A 19,094-nucleotide genomic window follows, 5' to 3' on the forward strand; every position below is an offset into this window, starting at 1 on the left:
AGTTATTACTCTTGTAGAGGTGATTAATTACCATATCATTGACTTTAAAGAAAAAGAATGCCTGTTCTCTGTCTAAACCAGTAATTCCCAAAGTGTAGACCTTAAAGAAGCAGCAACAACAGCATCTAGAAATTTGTTAGAAATGCAGATTCTCCATCCTGTTCCAGATCAACAGAATCAGAAATTCTGGGAGTGGGGCCACTAATCTGTGTGTTAACAAGCCCTCCAAGCAGGATCAAGTTTGAGAATTGCCGTTTTAAGCCATTCCCTTCTTCAACCATCCCCTTAATTCTTCTCACTTGTCTTAGTCCATTCGAGCTGCTATAACAAAAATACCATAGACCGGTTGGCTTAAACAACAAACACTGTTTCTCACAGTTCTGGAGGCTGTAGAGTCCAAGATTAAGGCACTGGAGAATTCAGTGTCTGTGAGAGCCCAATTCCTGGTTCCTGGATGGCTGTCTTCTTGCTGTGTCTTCACATGGAGGAAAGGGGCAGAGGAGATTTCTGGGGTCTCTTTTATAAGGGCATTAATTCCATTCACGAAGGCTCATTCTCATGACATAATAACTTACTGAAGACCCCATCTCCAAATACTATCACACTGGGGATTAGGTGTCAACATATGAATTTGGGAGGACAAAAACATTCAGCGTATAGCATAACCTTATCCAATGCCTAACCCCAAATTCAGTATTTGATGTCTCCTCTTCAGGTAACATAGTCTTCATAGCACCAGAAGAAGTCTCATTTTCCTGTTTTCCCAACTCTGGGGTCCTTTCTCTCCTGCACTTCCCTTATCCAGATCCTTCCCTTCCCTTATTTCCCTCTTGGTGCCCATGTTCTGGGCCCGACCTTCCCAGACCACAATGAGCACATCATTTGCTAAAATCTTTAGCATTAACTGTACCACAATTTTAACTCCTCATCACACTCTGTCTTGCGCTGTTACTAACTTGTTTTATTGATTCAAACTAACATCATTTACCAAGATCCTACCTGGAGCCAGGTTCTGGGCTAGACCCTGTGAGAGTTCAGACATAGAACCTATCTTCAAAAAAAGTTAATCTAGTAACAGGTGAGAGGAAACTTATAACTAATAATAAAATATAGAAAACATGTTGAAAAGAGGCACAGATAAAAGCATCATTCCTTGGTGATATCTTGGTCTTTAAATACCACCTATACTCATACGGCTTCCAAATTTACATCTTCAGCCTAGGCCTCTCCAGTGAACTCCAGTCTCGTAAATACAACTGTCCACTCCACATCTTGACCCAAATGTCGTATAGATATCTCAAATGTAGCATGTCCATAACTGAACTTCTAATCTTCTTCCCAAAACCTGCTCCCTCCTGCATCTTCCCCATCTTTCTCTCATACTCCACATCTCAGAATGATTTCCTGCCAGCTCTACTGTCAAAACTTTCGCAAAATCTAACCATATTTCATCATTTCCACCATTACCACCACGGTCTTAGCCTTTTGACAATGCTCTTGCTTCCATTCCAGCCTATTTGCAACACAGAAGCCACAGTGATCCTTTTGAAACATAAATCAGATGAAGTTACTTCTCTGCTCAAAACTCTGCTTCCCATCTCACTCTGAGTAAAAGACAAAATCCTTAACAGCTAGAGGATCCGCGCCCCATCCCCATCCCACCATTACATGTCTGTCCTCATCGCCTGTTGGACTGGCTCACTCACTCCTCTCAAGGCACGCTGGTCTTGCACTTGTCATTTCCTCCCCCTGGAGCACTCTTCCAGCTTACTCCCTCACTTCCAACGGGTCTCTGATTAAAGATCATTTCTCCATGAGGCCATTCTCCTCAAAATTGCAACCATTCTCCCCCTAATCCTGGAACTCCCTATACCCTTTTCCTGTCTTATTTTTCCCCATGACACTTATCACCATCTAACATAATGTACATATATTTTTTTTGTCTATCTCCCCCCATTAGATTATAACCTTCATGAGAGCAGACATTTTTGTCTACAGAAGTGGACAATTGTTGAATAGATGAGAAAATGAATGAATGAAGTGCTACAGGAGTTCAAAGGAAGAGCCGGTTACTTCCTAAAAAAGAAATAAAGAAAGATTTAGAGTAGAGGCAGCATGTGAGTTGGTCCTTGAAGAACTGGTAGAATTTGGACAACAAGAGATGGTGCATGGAGGCATCTCTTTATTTTACTGAATAAGTTCTGAGGATCTAAGGTACATCATGATGACTATAGTTAATAACACGATATTGTATACTTGAAATTTGCTGAGAGTAAATCCTAAGTAGATCTGCCTACTTAACCACCTATGAATACTTATTTCTGGAGGCTTATCTTTTTACCAAACCTAGGAGAGCACATTATCCCTAAATGTAGCCAAAACACTGTACAATTATGTCACAAAATATATAAAAATTATATCCTTTCAACATTAATATTATTAATATTAATAACATTATAGTATAGATATTATTAGCCAACTCAAAAATAGCTTTAAATTGTTCTTGTGAAAAAGTGGTTGAACACGTGGAGGAGGAAGAAGAGAATGGAGACTCTTGTAGAGATTTTGGGCAGGACCCAGGCATCTCAAAGGCTTTAGAAGTGAGTGGGACTGAAGATGTGGAGAATCTGCCTTCCTGTTCATGGTGGATGCATAGTCTAATGGTCCGTATCTGATGTGGTTGGGGATTTTTTTTTCTTCATAAATTGATATAAGAGAGATTTTGCTAGGCAACACAGCAAGAGTAAAAACTTACGGTGAAAGAAGATGTGTATGTACGTAGGTGAGAGTGTGTTTGAGTGTGTGTGTGTGTGTGTAAGCTATGGCAATGAAGAGGAGAGAGACGAGCTGCTCTCAGATAAAGCACAGCAAGCATGACTCCAGGGAGCATACGGTAGTCAATAAATAATTGTTGAATGAATGACTTCCCACCTATTTAAGATACTCCCAAAGAGAATCTGTCCAAACGTCTGCTTATGATTTTTTGATTCTCCTAAAACTCAGCATGTGATTTATCTCCTCCATGAAAACCAAATGGTGTACTGGTTTTATCTTCTCTGCACAGAAAATGTAGCATCTGAAAGAGAATGTTTATGCTGGAAGGACACTTAAGGGTTGTTTATTCTAATTGCTCTCATTCTCCATAAGCAAGTGAGTTTCTGAGATGTGTAGAGCCTTTTCAAGGTCACAGAGCTGGTTAGAGTCAGATTCTGGACTGAATCCAGGGCTTCTGGTTCCATGTCCAGGACTCTTTCTCCTTTACTAGACTGACAGCTATCCACGGTTTGTTTGCTTTATTGAACAACAAAGCAGGTCAGGTGAGTAGAACTTGTTGGTATGTTATCTGATATATCCTGCAGAACTTGGATTCTAGCTTATCCTTGAGTTCCCACTGAAGGTCACAGTTGGCTTAATAGTTATTCATTTCATTCATTCAGTAAATGTTTATTCAGCACTTCCTATGTGCCGGGCATTGTGTTAGGCACTATTGATCCAACAGTGAACACAGCAGTCATGGCCCTGCCTTCACAGAGCTTAAATTTTGGTAAGGGTGGCAGAAAACAAAAACAAATAAAATTACTAAATATTGTGATAAGTGATAGGAGGGAGATAAACAAGGTGTCTGTGGTAGAGAATAAAAAGTGGACCTCCCTTAAATACAGTGGCCAGAGGAGGTTGCTAAAAAAGAAGCGTCGTTTAGGCTGAGTTTGAAGTAGGTGGAGAAGCCAGGCATTGGAAGAGCTTCTAGGCAGAGGGAACAGCAAGTGGAAAGCCCTAGAGGCAGCAAAGAGCTTGGCGTGTCTGAGAAACTGAGAGAAGACTTGTGTGTCTGGAGCACAGTGAGGGAGGCAGAGAGGGGACTGAGATGAGGTCAGAGTAGAAGGCAGGGCCAGGTCACACTGGACATAGAGGGTGTGGTTTGAAGCTTGAATTTTATTTCAGGAACATGGGAAGCCACTGAAGGACTTTAAGCATGGAGTGACATGATGTTATTTACATATTAATAAGAGGTTTCTATGTTAGGCATTGTTCTACTCACTTCAAAAGGAAGAAACTCATTTAATCATCATAACTTTATAAGGTAGGTACAATCATGACCATCATTTTACAGCTGAAGCATCTGCAGCACAGAAATCTTAAAGAAATTGCCTAAATTCAGATAGCTGGTAAGTGGCAGAGCCAGGATTCAAACCCAGGTCAGATCATTCCAGAGTATTCATTCCTAACCTCCACACTTTTGTTTTATGTTGAATAAGAGTTTGGTGGAGTGAGGCAAAGATATCAGTTAGGGAGCTATTGCAGGGTCTAGGAGAGAGATAATAGTGGCATCAGTTAGGATGGTGGCAATGGAGATGGATAGAAGCTGATGGATTCAGATATATTTTGGTTGGCAGAATTGACAGAATTTGATGATGTAGTAGATATAGGAGAAGAGGAAAAGAAAGGAACCAAAGTGGGCTCTCAAATTTGGGGCATAAGTAATAAACCAGGAGTTCATTGGTGGTGCCATTTATTGAGATAAGGAAGATAGGTGAAGAGGTGAAATAAGTTTTAGAGGTAACATGGCAATGGTTTTGATTTAGCTGTCTCAAGTTGGACATATCAAGTAAACCTCTGAATGAGTCTGGAGCTCAGAGGGCTGGGTATAAGAATATACAAGCTATCTGCACAAAGATGGTCTTTAAAGCCATGAGAACAGACAAGGCAGCCCAGGAGGAGAGTATAGAGAAAGAAAGAGGGTCAGAGACCGACCTCTGAGGGGAGGTTGATTCGAGATGGATCTGTTAAAGGGATCTGAGATGCTTTGGACAGTGAGATGGGGAAAGCCATAAAATATGATGACAAAATCCAAGAAAGGAGATGATTTTATTTTTAAAAAAGGTCAGTGTCAATATATCAGATGCTGCTGAGTAGTCAAACAGCAGGGAAGAGTTAGATCACCTAAGCCACTTGATTCCAGGGGCTTCAGAAGTCCCGTCCCTTAAAGACTCTCCCACCCAGTTCCCAGATGTATGAAAGTCTGCATTTAAATCTTCATTCTTTTTATTTTTTATGACATTCAAAATTCCATAAGTGAAATGTCAAATTGAGTCATTTCTACCCCCTGGAGGAAATAAGTTTTGGATCATTTCTGGATACTAGAAATTTGATAAGGAAAAGGAAAGAGAGAGAAAGAGTAAGGGCTATCGTGGGAAGAGAGGGTACTGTCAAAGTGAGGGAGAGGGAAAGCCAGAAATGCTGGGAGACATTGAATCCAGCTTTAAGTATTTCACACATTTGCCTGGGGCCTGCCAACTGCACTGAGTCACTTCTGTTTCAAAATGGTATTCTGACTGACATTTGATTTGATAAAGGAGGATAAAATCTCCCCCACATTCCCTCAAGGTATAAGCAAATGCTCTCTTTATATATGATACACCTTTGATAATGAAGTTCTTGGCGCACTCTCTTTACAGTTTTCATATCACCATCTTCCCTGAAGACGTATTAGTGACATAATTAGGAGCAAAGTTTTTATTAACATATAAACACCAAAGGATGGTACCATTTGACTAGTGGAGATATGGAGAACAAGAAAGACACACCAGGTGACTTGCAATTCAAACCAACCCACATCCAAACTAGACCAACCCACAACCCTCAGAAGCGTGGGTTTGTCAAAGAGAGGGCTCCCTTCCTAGTTGCGTGCTGGATGGACTTGGATTCTAGCTGGCACGCTTGAGCCTGACCTGTTAGTTGTCCACATCTTTACATTCTCTTAATTCTTCTTTGATCTGTCACAGATCCTGAGGGGAGAGCTAAGCTGGAAAACTGATTCATCTTTAGTTTCAAGTGTTTCCAAGTTAAATGGGTTCCAACCACCTGATGGGGGTAAAAATACCATTCATCAAAGTACTTAAGTCTTTAGAAACCCTGCTTTCACATTTCTTCAGAGGAACAAAACAAAGGAAATCAGCATGTACTCCATAACTTGTTGTTAGAAAAACAATGATGTTATGTAACAAATAGTTCTTAATAATAGAAAATCCCACTCAGATGAATGAATAAATGAAAGAACTAACAAATTTATGAATGAAAGAAAAAGGGGGACTGGCCTGGTGGCGTAGTGGTTAAATTTGTGTGCTCCACTCCAGAGGCCCGGGGTTCGCTGGTTCAGACGCCAGGCTGGGACATGGCACCACTCATCAAGTCATGCTGTGGCAGCATCCCACATAAAATAGAGGAAGATTGGTACAGATGTTAGCTCAGTGGCAATCTTCCTCAAGCAAAAAGAGGAGGATTGGCAACAGATGTTAGCTCAGGGCCAATCTTCCTAACAAAAAAAAAAAGAAAAAGGCACACCATAGATTGGCTTATTCCAGCTATCCTTCCAGGGGCTATGATCCCTTCAGACTCAGCATAGGGCCTGAGATTGGAACAGATAGGATAGGAATGCAGGAAAAGCTTCAAGGAGTATAAACAAAGAGGCCTTGGCCCCGGGTAATGTGGGTGACTATGTTTGGGGCATTTGTCCTTGTGGAGTCTTTTAGGCAACCACAGCCGGCTATTCTCAAATCCCTTATCTGAGGATGAAATTTCCTGGACTGTGCAGAAAAGAGGCAGCTGATGGCCTTCCTAAGGAGGTATTTTTGAAAAGCAAGCATTTCCCCTCTTCAGAGCAACCCCCTTCAGAGAAGGTTAGCATTCCTGGAGGGGCTCCAAACTGTCCAGAGTGACTCTGTCTCTGGAGTCTAAGCAGAGCAACAAGAAGGAGAAAAGTCAACAAGATTGCTTCACTAGCAAAACAAACCAACAACAACAAAAATCCTTCATTAGGATCCTAAAGGATTCCAAAGAGGAGTGTGGTCAAGACACGCAAGAACAATCCAGTTCCTGGGGCCTTGGAGCTGCAGGAAGTCAATGGCAGAGCCAGAATTGTGATTTGGCTCTCAGGTGACTGCCAGACAAAAGGGCTCTAATTATTCTTTTTTTGTTTTTAATTAATTATTGGCATTTCCTACTTAGGCCTTAGATTGCTTCCAGATTATCTGAATGGTGTTTTACATCCAGTTGTTCCGTGGGTCTGCCTCATGGAAATGGTGCCTTGATAAGTTTCCGTGACCAGAAGTGAGAATACATTGTCATGTCCACAACTTTCTCCATGTTCTTCTCTCACCTGCAAGAGCGAGAACACTTTCCCATCTTTACCTTCTCCACCTATGAAAAACGGGTATGTTGTCTGGAATTAGCATTTGTCCCTAAGGCCTTGAAGCAGCGTGGGATAGAGAAAAGAGCAGAGAAGTCAGATAAAAATGGTTTAGGGTCCCAACTCTACCACTTGCTATTTCCTTGAACTTAGACAAGTTCCTTAACTTCTCAGAGCCTTGGTTTCCTAACTTGTAAAATGGGTCTAAGAATACTTACTACTTGTTATTTGGATGGTTGTGAAGATTACATAAGGTGACATATAGCAGCTCATGCCACGCTGTTGGCACTTGGTAAGCACTCAAGCACACTTAGTGGCATTCAGTAAATGCTGCTTCCTTTCTGTCCCCAACACTAAGCTCACTCCAATCAGAAATGATCTTACTTTTCCTACACATTCCCAGTGTGTCCTATTTACCCATTTGCTGAATGCCCATATCATGTCCTGCCTTATCCTCTCTACTACACTGGAAGCTTCTTGGGGACATAGGATGGCACTGCACAGTTACATCATTCTCTTATTGCCCAGCAACGCACCTTCCCGTGAAAAGTCCTTCATGAACATTAGCCAAATAAACAAATCTTTCTCTTTTATCAAAAGAGATCAGTAGATAAATTTTCCTCATGTCCTTCTTATTCACAAGTTTTTACAAAGAGAAAGGATTGAAGACGTCAGCTTATATATGAAATGGAGGGATGAAGGCACTAAGTGCCTCCTAGGTGGTAGGGTTTTTAATTTCAGATCTTGTTTACTTTTCACATCAAGTCTTCTTTAGCCCCAATTCACATTTCAAAGATTATAATAGCATTTCAATTATGCTAATCAACATGTTTCTGTGCAAATCAAAAAGCGATTGAGAAAGACACCAGGTTGGGTGCAGAGCCCCCAGCAATCACTAGCTCTGATCAGCTATTTTGCCAGACACTATCCACAAGTGACAATAATTACTCAGAATCTGCCAACAACTTGGTCAATTTATAAAAACTGCCCATTCTTCTCCTTGAAAAAAAATCAAAAAACTAAAAAAGCAGCTACTGGAACCCACAAGCCCTCTCTGTTTGCTGAAGTTCAGAATCCCATGGTTACCTTTGGTTTCCTTCCAACATGCAAGGCCCTTTGCCAGTTGAGAGATACTTGTCCAGAGAGATGTTATTTTAGAGGCTGAACTTTTCACTCTCAGCAGTCTTGCCCTAGAATCAGGAACAGTGTGTTCCACAGATGTCCCTGGAGCTTCACCATCCAAACAAATGTGGGGCTCAGCATCATGTCCCCCATCTCGAAGGAGAGAGTCCAGAGAACCACAGAAATAAAGCAGTTCTCCTGCTGTCTGTCTTCAACAAGAGATTTTCTCTCCAAAGTCTCTGTATTTCAAATCTCTGAATAACTTAAGAGGGAAAACCCTATCAAGGTCCTGCTTGTCTTTGGCATCTTTTCCTTCCTGCTAAACAGAGGCAAACACAGGTTCAGTATGGCATGAGGCAGCAGTAGTACCTGGGGCCCAGGAAGGGGTAGGGGTGAGGATGCAGGGGTGAGGTAAGAGGAGGGGTGCAATAGCAGGGAGTGAGTATCTGAGAGGATTTTGAAGCACAAATCTAAAGTCCACAAACCTAGGAATGAAGTGCTCTCAGGTCACATAGTCATGATGTCTAGGTTGCTTTGCACCGAGGTCAAGCCCTGTGGTTGAGGCAGGAGCCTGCCCAGGTTTTAGGGCATTTACCATCCCTTCCAGTCTCGCCTATGACCTGGATTTGTGGCCTGGCCCCCAGTAATCGTGACCTGACTTCTTGAAACCATACTTTATTCAATACCATTCTTTTATGATCCTTATGTTCCTATTTCATGGCCTCTTTTTTTTTTTTGAGTGTCCTGCTTCACTTCACCATTTGATTCTATCTGTCAGCCACATAAAAGTCACCCTACATCCTTACACCTTCATGGTTTTATAGGCATGTTTGAATTTCATACAAATATGTAATTTTACAAATACAGTATTTCACTCCCTGGTTCCCAGTCTAGGGGAAATCTGCCCAAAATATCAATTTTGTTTTTAGGGATATGGGCCATATCTCTACAGATCACCTCTGAATTTAATCCCTAGACCAGCAGACAGATTTTAGGGGTCAGTAACTCTCCCTCAAGAAAGTCCACAATAGAAAGATGGTCCTAGCTTGGTATAATTGGAGAGGTAAACCAGGCCTACCAAGGCCAGGACAGGCCACCACACTTCCATCTGTCTCCTCAAGATGAGCTTTATAATGGCACAATGGAAGCCACATAGTAATTAGATTTAGAAAGTGTAAGTTAATTAGTGGATAATAAATCCATAACAGGTTTTAAAAGAGGCTCAGGGGCATTCAGAATCATTAAGTTCAAACAAAGGCAATTTCTGTGAACTCACAGAAAATATTCTTTGATGCTACTAGAAAAGACCTGTTTCTTTTTTTTTAAGATAGAAGGCTAAAGGGATAAGTGTGCCACCTCTCATCCCATGTGAGACAAGAGGGTCCAAGGATGAGACAAATCAACCTCTGCTTGCAGGAGTGACCAAGTCACTAGGAAACAGGGCTTCTTGCAAGAAACAGTGAGAGGGACCCATTTTTAAATACTTTTTCTCTTTGTAAAAGATGAATATTTTTTTAAAGATTTTTTATTTTTTCCTTTTTCTCCCCAAAGCCCCCCGGTACATAGTTGTGTATTCTTCGTTGTGGCTTCTTCTAGTTGTGGCATGTGGGACGCTGCCTCAGCATGGTTTGATGAGCAGTGCCATGTCCGCGCCCAGGATTCGAACTAACGAAACACTGGGCCGCCTGCAGCAGAGCGCGCAAACTTAACCACTCGGCCACGGAGCCAGTCCCAAGATGAATATTTTTGACCGGTGACTGGTTTCAGGAATTAAAACTGTGGGACAAACTTGAAGGACAGTTGGATGAGAGACACAAAACCAAACTTTTGATGATGGGTGATGGGAGGAGAGGATTGAAATACCAGAGCTTCCTGGCGTGTGGCTGATTTTCAGAAGAGACAGGGGCTCTTGGGAGCAACCTTGGCTAGTGTCACCTTGACATTCTGACCTAGTCCTGGGGAAACTTGTCCTGCCTTATAAGAAAAAAAACAAAAAGATGGGGACCAGCTTCAAAGGGGCCCAATAGTGTTGTGATACTTGTCGGGGAAGGATTCTCTCCAGACTTCCAAAGAGAAACTTCATCAATCACAAGGGTGAGGTGATTGATTAGGGTGGCCATGGGTGGCAGCCAGGTCAGCTCCTGGGCACAAGTGGTAGCCACATCAGCCAATGAAGGCCATGAAGAAAGAGGAGCTACAGTCAGCTCAACTGATCACTTCTGCAGACACTCTACCTTCCTTGAGTTAGAATCTTCTAGTCATACATTCTCCAGGTATACAAAGTTCCCATCTGCAATGAGGTTTCAAAAACCAAACCCAAATCCAGAGTGTTTTCGTTTCTAAGAGAGTTCCAGAGCTAGTTAACCCCTGAGTGAAACAAACAGCATTCATCTCCAAATCATCTCTTTTTGTTCTTTCCCAAGCCCCAATTCATTTTTTGTCAATTAGTAGACTTTATTTTTTAGAGAAATTTTATTTAGGTTTACAGAAAAATTGATGAGAATATATACACAGAGTTCCCCTAAACTGCCTCTATGCCCCCTACACACACACACACACACACACACACACACACACACACATACACACAGAGTTTCCCCTATTATTAGCCCCTTGCATTAGTGTGGTAAATTGTTACCGTCTATGAACCAATATTGATGTATTATTATTAACTAATGTACATGGTTTATATCAGGGTTCACCTTTGTGTTGTATAGCTCTATGGGTTTTGACAAACGTATAATGACACGTATCCACTATTACAATATGGTACAGAATAATTTCACTGCCCTAAAAACGCCCTGTGCTCCACCCATTCATCCTTCCCTCCCTTCCTGCAAACCTGGAAAACAGTAATCTTTTTACTCTGTCCACAGTTTTGCTTTTTCCAGAATGACATATAGTTGGAATCATGCAGTATGTAGCCTTTTCAGATTGGCTTCTTTCACTTAGCCATGTGCGTTTAAGATTCCCCCATGTCATTTCATGGCTTTTGATAGTTCATTTCTTTTTTTAAAGGTATGCTTTTTGATGAGGAAGATTGGCCCTGAGCTAACATCTGTTGCCAATCTTCCTCTTCTCCCCGACCCCAAAGCCCCAGTACATAGTTGTATATCCTAGTTGTAAGCCATTCTTGTTCTTCTATGTGGGATAACACCACAACATGGCTTGACGAGCGGTGTGTAGGTCCAAGCCCAGGATCCGAACCTGTAAACCCCAGACGGCCAGAGCAGAGTACACAAAATTAACTACTCGACCACGAGGCCGGCCCCTCATTTCTTTTTAATGCTTAATAATATTCCATTGCCTGGATGCATCACAGTTTATTTATCCATTCATCTACTGAAAGACATCTTAGTTGCTTCCAATTTTTGGCACTTATGAATAAAGCTGTTATAAACATTCGCACAGATTTCTGAGTGGACATAAATTTCCAACTCAGTTTGGGTAAATACCAAGAAGCATTATTGCTGAATTGTACAGTAAGAGTATGTTTAGCTTGGGGTTGGGCAAATAGGTGAAGGGAATTAAGAGGCACAAGCTTCCTGTTATAAAATAAATAAGTCACAGGGGTATAATATACAGAATAGGGATTATAGTCAATAATATTGTAATAACTTTGTACAGTGACAGATGGTTACTGGACTTATCACAGTGATCATTTCATAATGTGTATAAATGTCAAATCACTATGTTGCACGCCTGAAACCAACATAACACTGTATGTCAACTAAACTAAATTTTTTTAAAAAATGACTGTGCCATTTTGCATTCCCATCAGCAGTGAATCAGAGCTCCTGCTGCTCCACATCCTTGTCAGCACTTGGTATTGTCAGTGATTTGGATTTGGACCATTTTAATAAGTGTGTAGTGGTATCTCGCTGTTGTTTTAATTTGTAATTTCCTAATGACATGATCTTGAGTATCTTTTCATATGCTTATTTGTCATCTGGATATCTTCTTTGGTGAGGTGTCTGTTAAGGTCTTTGGCCCATTTTTTAATCAGGCTGTTTCATTTCTTAGTGATGAGTTTTAAGAGTTTTTTATATATTTTGGATAACAGTCCTTTATCAGATATATTTTGCAAATATTTTCTCTCAGTTTGTGTCTTGTCTTCTCTTAACAGTGTCTTTCAAAGAGCAGAAGTTTTTAATTTCAGTGAAGCCCAGGTTATCAATTTTTCCTCATGGATTGTGCTTTGTGGTGCTGTATCTAAAAACTCATTGCCAAACCCAAGAGCGCCTAGAATTTCTCCTATGTTACCTTCTAGAAGTTTTGCATTTTACGTTAAGGTCTATGGACCATTTTGAGTTAATTTTTGTGAAAGGCATAACGCTTGTGTCTATATTAATTTTTTGCATGCAGATGTCATTATTTTGGTACCACTTGTTGAAAAGACTATTCTTTTTCCATTGAATTGTCTTTGCTCTTTTGTGAAAGGTCAGTTGACTGTATTTCTAGGAGCCTATTCCTAGACTCTCTGTTCTGTTCTGTTGATCTATTTGTCTATGCTTTTACCAGTGCTGGTTTTGTCTTGATTATTGTAGCTTTGTAGGAAATCTTGAAGTTGCGTAATATCAGTTCTCCAACTTTGTTCTTCTGCTCTAATATTGTGTTGGCTTTTCTGGGTCTTTCGCCTTTCCATATAAATTTTACAATAAGTTTGTCAATATTCGCAAAACAACTTCCTGGGATTTTAATTGGGATTGCATTGAATCTATAGATCAAGTTGGGAAGAACTGACATCTTGACAATATTGAGTCTTCCTATCCATCAGCATGGAATATTGTTCTATTTACTTAGATCTTCTTTGATTTGTTTCATCAGAGTTTTGTAATTTTCCTCACATAGATCTTGTACATGTTTAGATTTATACATAAGCATTTCATTTTTTTGGTGCAAATATAGCGTCCTGTTTTTAATTTCAAATTCCAATTGTTCATTTTTTTCCAATTGTTCATTTTTGGTAGATAGGAAAGCAATTGACTTTTTTATATTAACCATGCATCCTCCAACGTTCTATAATCGCTTATTAGTTCCTGGAGGGTTTTTTTTGTTTCAATCAATTCTGTGGGATTCTCTACATAACAATCATGTCACCACAAATAAAGGCAGTTCTATTTCTTCTTTCCTGAATATTTCCTGTATATCTTTTATTTCCTTTTCTTGTCTTATTACATGTCATGTTCATGTCACATTCACTTCTTTCTGAACATTTTCTCTAATGGCCATATCTTTATTATTGATTATTGGTTACTATCTATGAACAACTTGATTTAATTCAATTTGATGTTGTTTAATGTGTTTCATTTGATTTAATGTGTTTATAAAGCTTCTCCTACACTTTAGTTACTGTGTTCCAACAACCATGGTAAACCAGCATCTCTGAGGATAACTGATGTGTCAGGGGAATTACAAACTGAAATCCTCACATTCCTGTGGGATCTGATTGATTCAAACAGTGACTGAGGAGGCACGTTTGAGGAGAAGATCCAGTTTTGTGAGACATATTTAATCTTACCTAGATAAATAATGGTTTTATTTATTTATTTGTTTTGCAGTAACATTGGTTTATAACATATAAATTTCAGGAGTACATCATTATATTTTGATTTCTGTGTAGATTACATCATATTCACCACCCAAAGACAGATTGCAATCCGTCACCATACACCTGAGACTAACCACCCCTTTCACCCTCTGTCCTCCTGTCTCCCCATCTGGTAACTACCAATCCAATCTCTTTCTCTGTGTGTTTGTTTCTTGTTGTTTTTATCTTCTATATATGAGTGAGATCATACAGTATTTGACATTTTCCGTCTGACTTATTTAGCTTAGCATAATACCCTCAAGGTCCATCCATGTTGTCACAAATGACCAGATTCCATCCTCTTTTATGGCTGAGTAGTATTCCATTGTGTATATATATCACAACTTCTTTATCCATTCGTCCCTTGATGGGCACCTATGTTGCTTCCAAGTCTTGGCTATTGTGAATAATGCTGCAATGAACATAGGGGTGCATATATCTTTATGCCTTTGTGTTTTCACGTTCTTTTGATAAATACCCAGCAGTGGAATAGCTGGATTGTATGGTAGATCTATTCTTAATTTTTTGAGGAATCTCCCTACTGTTTTCCATAGAGGCTGCACCAGTTTGCACTCCCACCAGCAGTATATGAGAGTTCCCTTTTCTCCACATCCCCTCCAACATTCCTTATTTCCTGTCTTGTTACTCATAGTGATATCTCATTGTAGTTTTTATTTTGCACTTCCCTGGTAATTAGACTTGTTTATTTATTCTAAATAGATATCTGATAATGTCCACTTCAATTGATTCTGCAGGTGAAAATCCCAAAACGCAATGTCTCCCCTTTGAAAGCAATTGAAAACTTCACTTTCACTTATATGATAAAATTTGCCAAAATTGTATTCATGTGATTGAAATATCACATGTCTACAGGCAACAATCAAAAGTCAATATTTCCATATTAGAGGAAGCGAGTGTTCTTAAGGTCTAGCAAGATCTGGTATAGGCAATTGCTTAATTTGCTTTAATCTAGTACTGCCTGTGTGTGTCTGTGTGTGTGTGTGTGTGTGTGTGTAGGCATCTTATAACCTTCACTATGATGCTCTTCCTCTAGAGAGATAATCTGACTAATCTACATCCTTCAATGCTACAAGCTAATGCCTGTTTTTATACACCAGTAAAATGCACAAATTTTCTCTTCCTAACGTGTGAAGATTAATAGAGGCACTTTACTGCTAAGTTGATATGCAAGATAGGACTTGTGATAAACATCACAGTTGAAAAAAATGCATGTAATTGTTAAGGAGAGTATAATTACTCTTGAAATCAAGAAAAGGGAAGTAAACTGTGTTTCTTCCTCAAAGGGACAGATCTGGAGAGTCCTACTACCACGTCAAGTAATCTGCTTGCAAATTTCAAAACAAAAGACATGAGGAAACTACAGGCTGTCACTTTTATTTACAACTTCCCTCTGACCAGAGCCTGTACTTACACTGCTGCATCTGAAACTAATCTGCGTGGGAAGGTTTCAGAGGGATGGCCAGCCAATTGGCACATTGCTGCCAGAGCTGCTGATGCCACAGCCTCTAATGGGTATGGACGCTGGTCAAGTAGCCCATAGCATCTACCTGAAAGAGTTATTGTGCAGAAGATGGGGAGCAGTGGGAGGATGGAGGGGAAAATTACGGAAATACATTTTGAAAACCCAAAATGCAATTGAAATTCCAGTCTTAATCAAAAACAGTACAGGCTCTGCTAAATACCCACAAAGGTCTGCTAAAAATATGTGAAGTTCATCCAGAGTTCAAATCTCAGAATTATTTTTATTTCCCTGTTTAGCCCTATGAAAACTGCCAGGAAGGCTTTAGCTGTTTTAGTGAGAAAATATCATCCACGCAAACAGATTAACATGCTCTTACATCACAAAATGAAGCCAGAAGTGAAAAATACTTTAAGAGCACTGAGTTTGGAGTCAGCAAATGTGAATTTGAACTTACTAGCTCCCTGACAACTTCACTGAGCTTCGATTTCTTAACTTTTAAAATGGATTGTGCATAGGTCACTATACTGCCTGGAGTAGGATAAACTCAACAGCCGCTTTCGACCGTGTGTAAATCCTCTCTGGGATCAGACATACAATGTCGCTGAACCATAGCTGCCTCACACTGACCCACACACATGAAAGATGACATTGACTGAAGAGAGGAAAGAGTGTAACTTAGAAACCAGATGTCTTTGAGACAGGTAATCCAGATATAAACTGAAATCACACTATCCTCTGAGACTGACATGAAACTATGTCGAGCCCTACCCTCCATTCAGTGGGAAGCTCATTGCTCTCCCTAAGGTTTGTGCAAAATCTCAGAGGCTTGTGTTTTTATGGTCATTTCTGGCTTCAACTGCATGCTTCTGCCACACATGGAAATTCAGTGGAGGCTTACCTCCTCTTCTCCTCACCCCTCTCCATTGATCTGTGTCCCCCCCCATAGAGTTCTTAAACAAAACCACTCATGTAAACAGTTGAGTGGCTGGCAGATTTTACTGAAGGTTTGAGGATGCAGGAAGATTTTATACCGCAATAACAAAAGCAACTGAATGTAGAAATTAGGCATCCTGTACTTAAAATCTTTCTGCTTACCTTTCTCCAAAGGATCCAGCCTCCTTTCTACAGCCTGGCACCCTCTCTCTCCATGCCCTCCGACATCAAGAGTCCCCTGACTTGATTTGCAGAGAGATTTATCTCTCTACTCCCTACTTGGCACTCAGCCTTCGTTGGCCCATCCAGAGACACACTGCTGTGCTCTGCTAGGCAGATGGCTGCCCACTTGCAGTCTCAGAGGAACTGGCAGAGGCTGTGATGTCTTATCCTTTCCCTCTTTGCACAGTCCGTTCCCAGCAGCCTCTGTAAGTTGAAGGAAGTAGAATAGAGATTCATTCTTCCACTAATATGCGTTATTCTTCCCTAAAACCTATAAGGAGATAGATCTGACAATTTAAGAGTTTTTTAAATTAACATATTTTTGGGCACTTTTAGGTTTACAAAAAGGTTATCAGAGTGCACGGAGAGTTTTCACATATCCCTCTACCTCCTTCCCCAAACAGGCACACTGTCCTCTGCTTGCATTAGTATGGTAAATTTGTTATATTTGATGAACCAATATTGACACATTATTATAAACTGAAGGCCATATTTTCCATTAGGGTTCACTCTTTGCCTCATAAAGTCTACCAGTTTTGACATAGAATGATGTGTCCATCACTACTGTAACATTCAGGATAGTTTCACTCCCTGAAAACGCCCTGTGCTACAAAGGATCCATCCTTTTCTTCCTCTCCCCAAGCCCCTGGCAAACACTGATTTTTTTACTGTCTCCACGGTTTTGCCTTTTCCATAATGTCATGTAGTTGAAGTCCTGGGGTACATACAGCGTTTTCAGATTGGCTTCTTTCACTTAGCTTTTGAGGTTCTTCCATGTTTTTTCTTGGCTTGATAGCTCATTTCTTTTTAGCGCTGAGTAATATACCATTGTATGATTACCACAGTTTGTTTATCCATTTACCTATTGAAGGCCATCTTGATTGCTTCCAAGTTTTGGCAATTACGAATAAAACTGCTATAAACATTCATGCAAAGGTTTTTGTGTGGACACTGGTTTTCAACTTATTTGGATACATACCAGAGAGTGTGATTGCTGGATCATATAGTAAAAGCATGTTTAGTTTTGTAAGAATGCAAAATGGCACAACCACTTTGAAAGACAGTTTGGCAGTTACTTACAAAACTAAACATGCTATTTTGTGGGGGTCGGGTTGACAGGTGAATGGGCAAAGCACAGAGGATATTTAGGGCAGTGAAAACACTTTGTATGATACTATGGTGATATGTACACATCATTGTACATTCGTTCAAAACCACAGAATGTACAAAACAGAGAGTGAATCATAATACAAGCTATAGGCTATGGGTAACTATGATGTATCAATGTAGGTTCATCAGTTGTAACAAATGTACCACTCTGGTGGGGGATGTTGATAATGGGGGAGGCTATGCACGTGTCAAGGTAGGGGGTATATGGGAAATCTCTGTACCTCCCCCTCAATTTTGTTGTGAACAAATGGAAATACTAGTTGTAATTCTCTCAGACAACACTTATGGCTAAATTGGACTAAGCTTCTGAAACCGAAAGGGATTGTTAAGCCTGAGACTGGGATGCATTGTTGAATTATCCTCGACCAGGCCATTCCATGTAGGCAGAGAAAATGCCTTAAGATGCTGTCCCTAGAAATTTGTCTTTTGAGTTATAATAGCCACCATTTATTTAGCACTTATGATATGTTAGGCACTAGGTAAAATTATTTTCAGACATTACAGAAGTCCCTGAATTACTGTTTTTACATTAGAAAATGAGGCTCAGACACACTAAGTAACTTGCCCAAGGTCACACAGCTAGGAAGTGGTGACGCCAGTGACTGTTGGACTCAAAAGCCTGTGCTTTTAACAAGTGTCCCACCTATCTTTTTTCTTTAGGTAACAAGTCACAGAAGAAAGAATAATGGCTTTCTCAAATTACATTTTAACTTGCATTCAATCTGAAAACTGCTCTGTATTAATTATCTTCATTGTCAGAAACGATGTCTTTATGTGCTGAGGCAGTTTGTGCTAATTTGTGTCGGAAGGAGTAAACGATGGCAGCTTTTTTCAATGAAATGTTATTTCTGGTCACCTGTATGCAGAAAGAGGAGCACTTAGAGATTAGCAATCAAATAAATGTACGCGCGTCATAAAGCTCCGGAAGAAATCGTAGTCGTAGTCAAAGGATTATGTTTGAAATTTAACCCACTGTTTACTCAACCTCAACATTAACTCAAATTACATTAATTCAAACTACAAATAAGGCACATTATAGATATGAATAATAAATTCAATAATAGATACGAATGATAAATAAATGAGAATACCTGTAAGCAAAGAAAACCCTCCCATTTTGACTCCACCGTGCACTGTTTGTTTAGTATAGCCAGATGCCTCCGATCATCTTCATCTTTAATTTTCAAGAGCAAATTTATGCTGTGCTATAAATAATTGACTGTAATGTTTGCTTGCTGAGGTGTGGCTGGCTTGGTTACTCTTCTGGCACTTGTTTTCCTGTCTCTCAGTCATTATTTTGCAGAGATGATCTGGGAAAGATGCAGCAGGTCAAGTTTGGTCCCTGAAGATCGCAGTTTACAGTGCCAAACACCGACCATGGACCAATC

At 40.2% G+C, this 19,094-nt stretch overlaps 1 protein-coding gene across 4 annotated transcripts in view; it reads right to left on the minus strand.

Moving 5' to 3' along the window:
* The window catches only part of VCAM1 (vascular cell adhesion molecule 1), a 129,002-nt gene extending 112,277 nt beyond the window's left edge, over positions 1–16,725 (minus strand). The window contains exon 1 of one of the 4 annotated variants that reach the window (XM_070592391.1): positions 16,477–16,725. The gene's annotated coding sequence lies outside the window, so the exon portion shown is untranslated. Of the gene's footprint in view, positions 1–6,095; positions 6,196–16,476 lie in introns of those variants that run through there. The other 3 variants (XM_008518796.2, XM_070592393.1, XM_070592392.1) reach the window with 3 other exon arrangements.
* Between the last annotated feature and the right edge of the window lie 2,369 nt (positions 16,726–19,094).

The sequence above is a fragment of the Equus przewalskii genome, chromosome 24 (genome assembly GCF_037783145.1).
Source record: "Equus przewalskii isolate Varuska chromosome 24, EquPr2, whole genome shotgun sequence".
Lineage (NCBI taxonomy): Eukaryota > Metazoa > Chordata > Mammalia > Perissodactyla > Equidae > Equus > Equus przewalskii.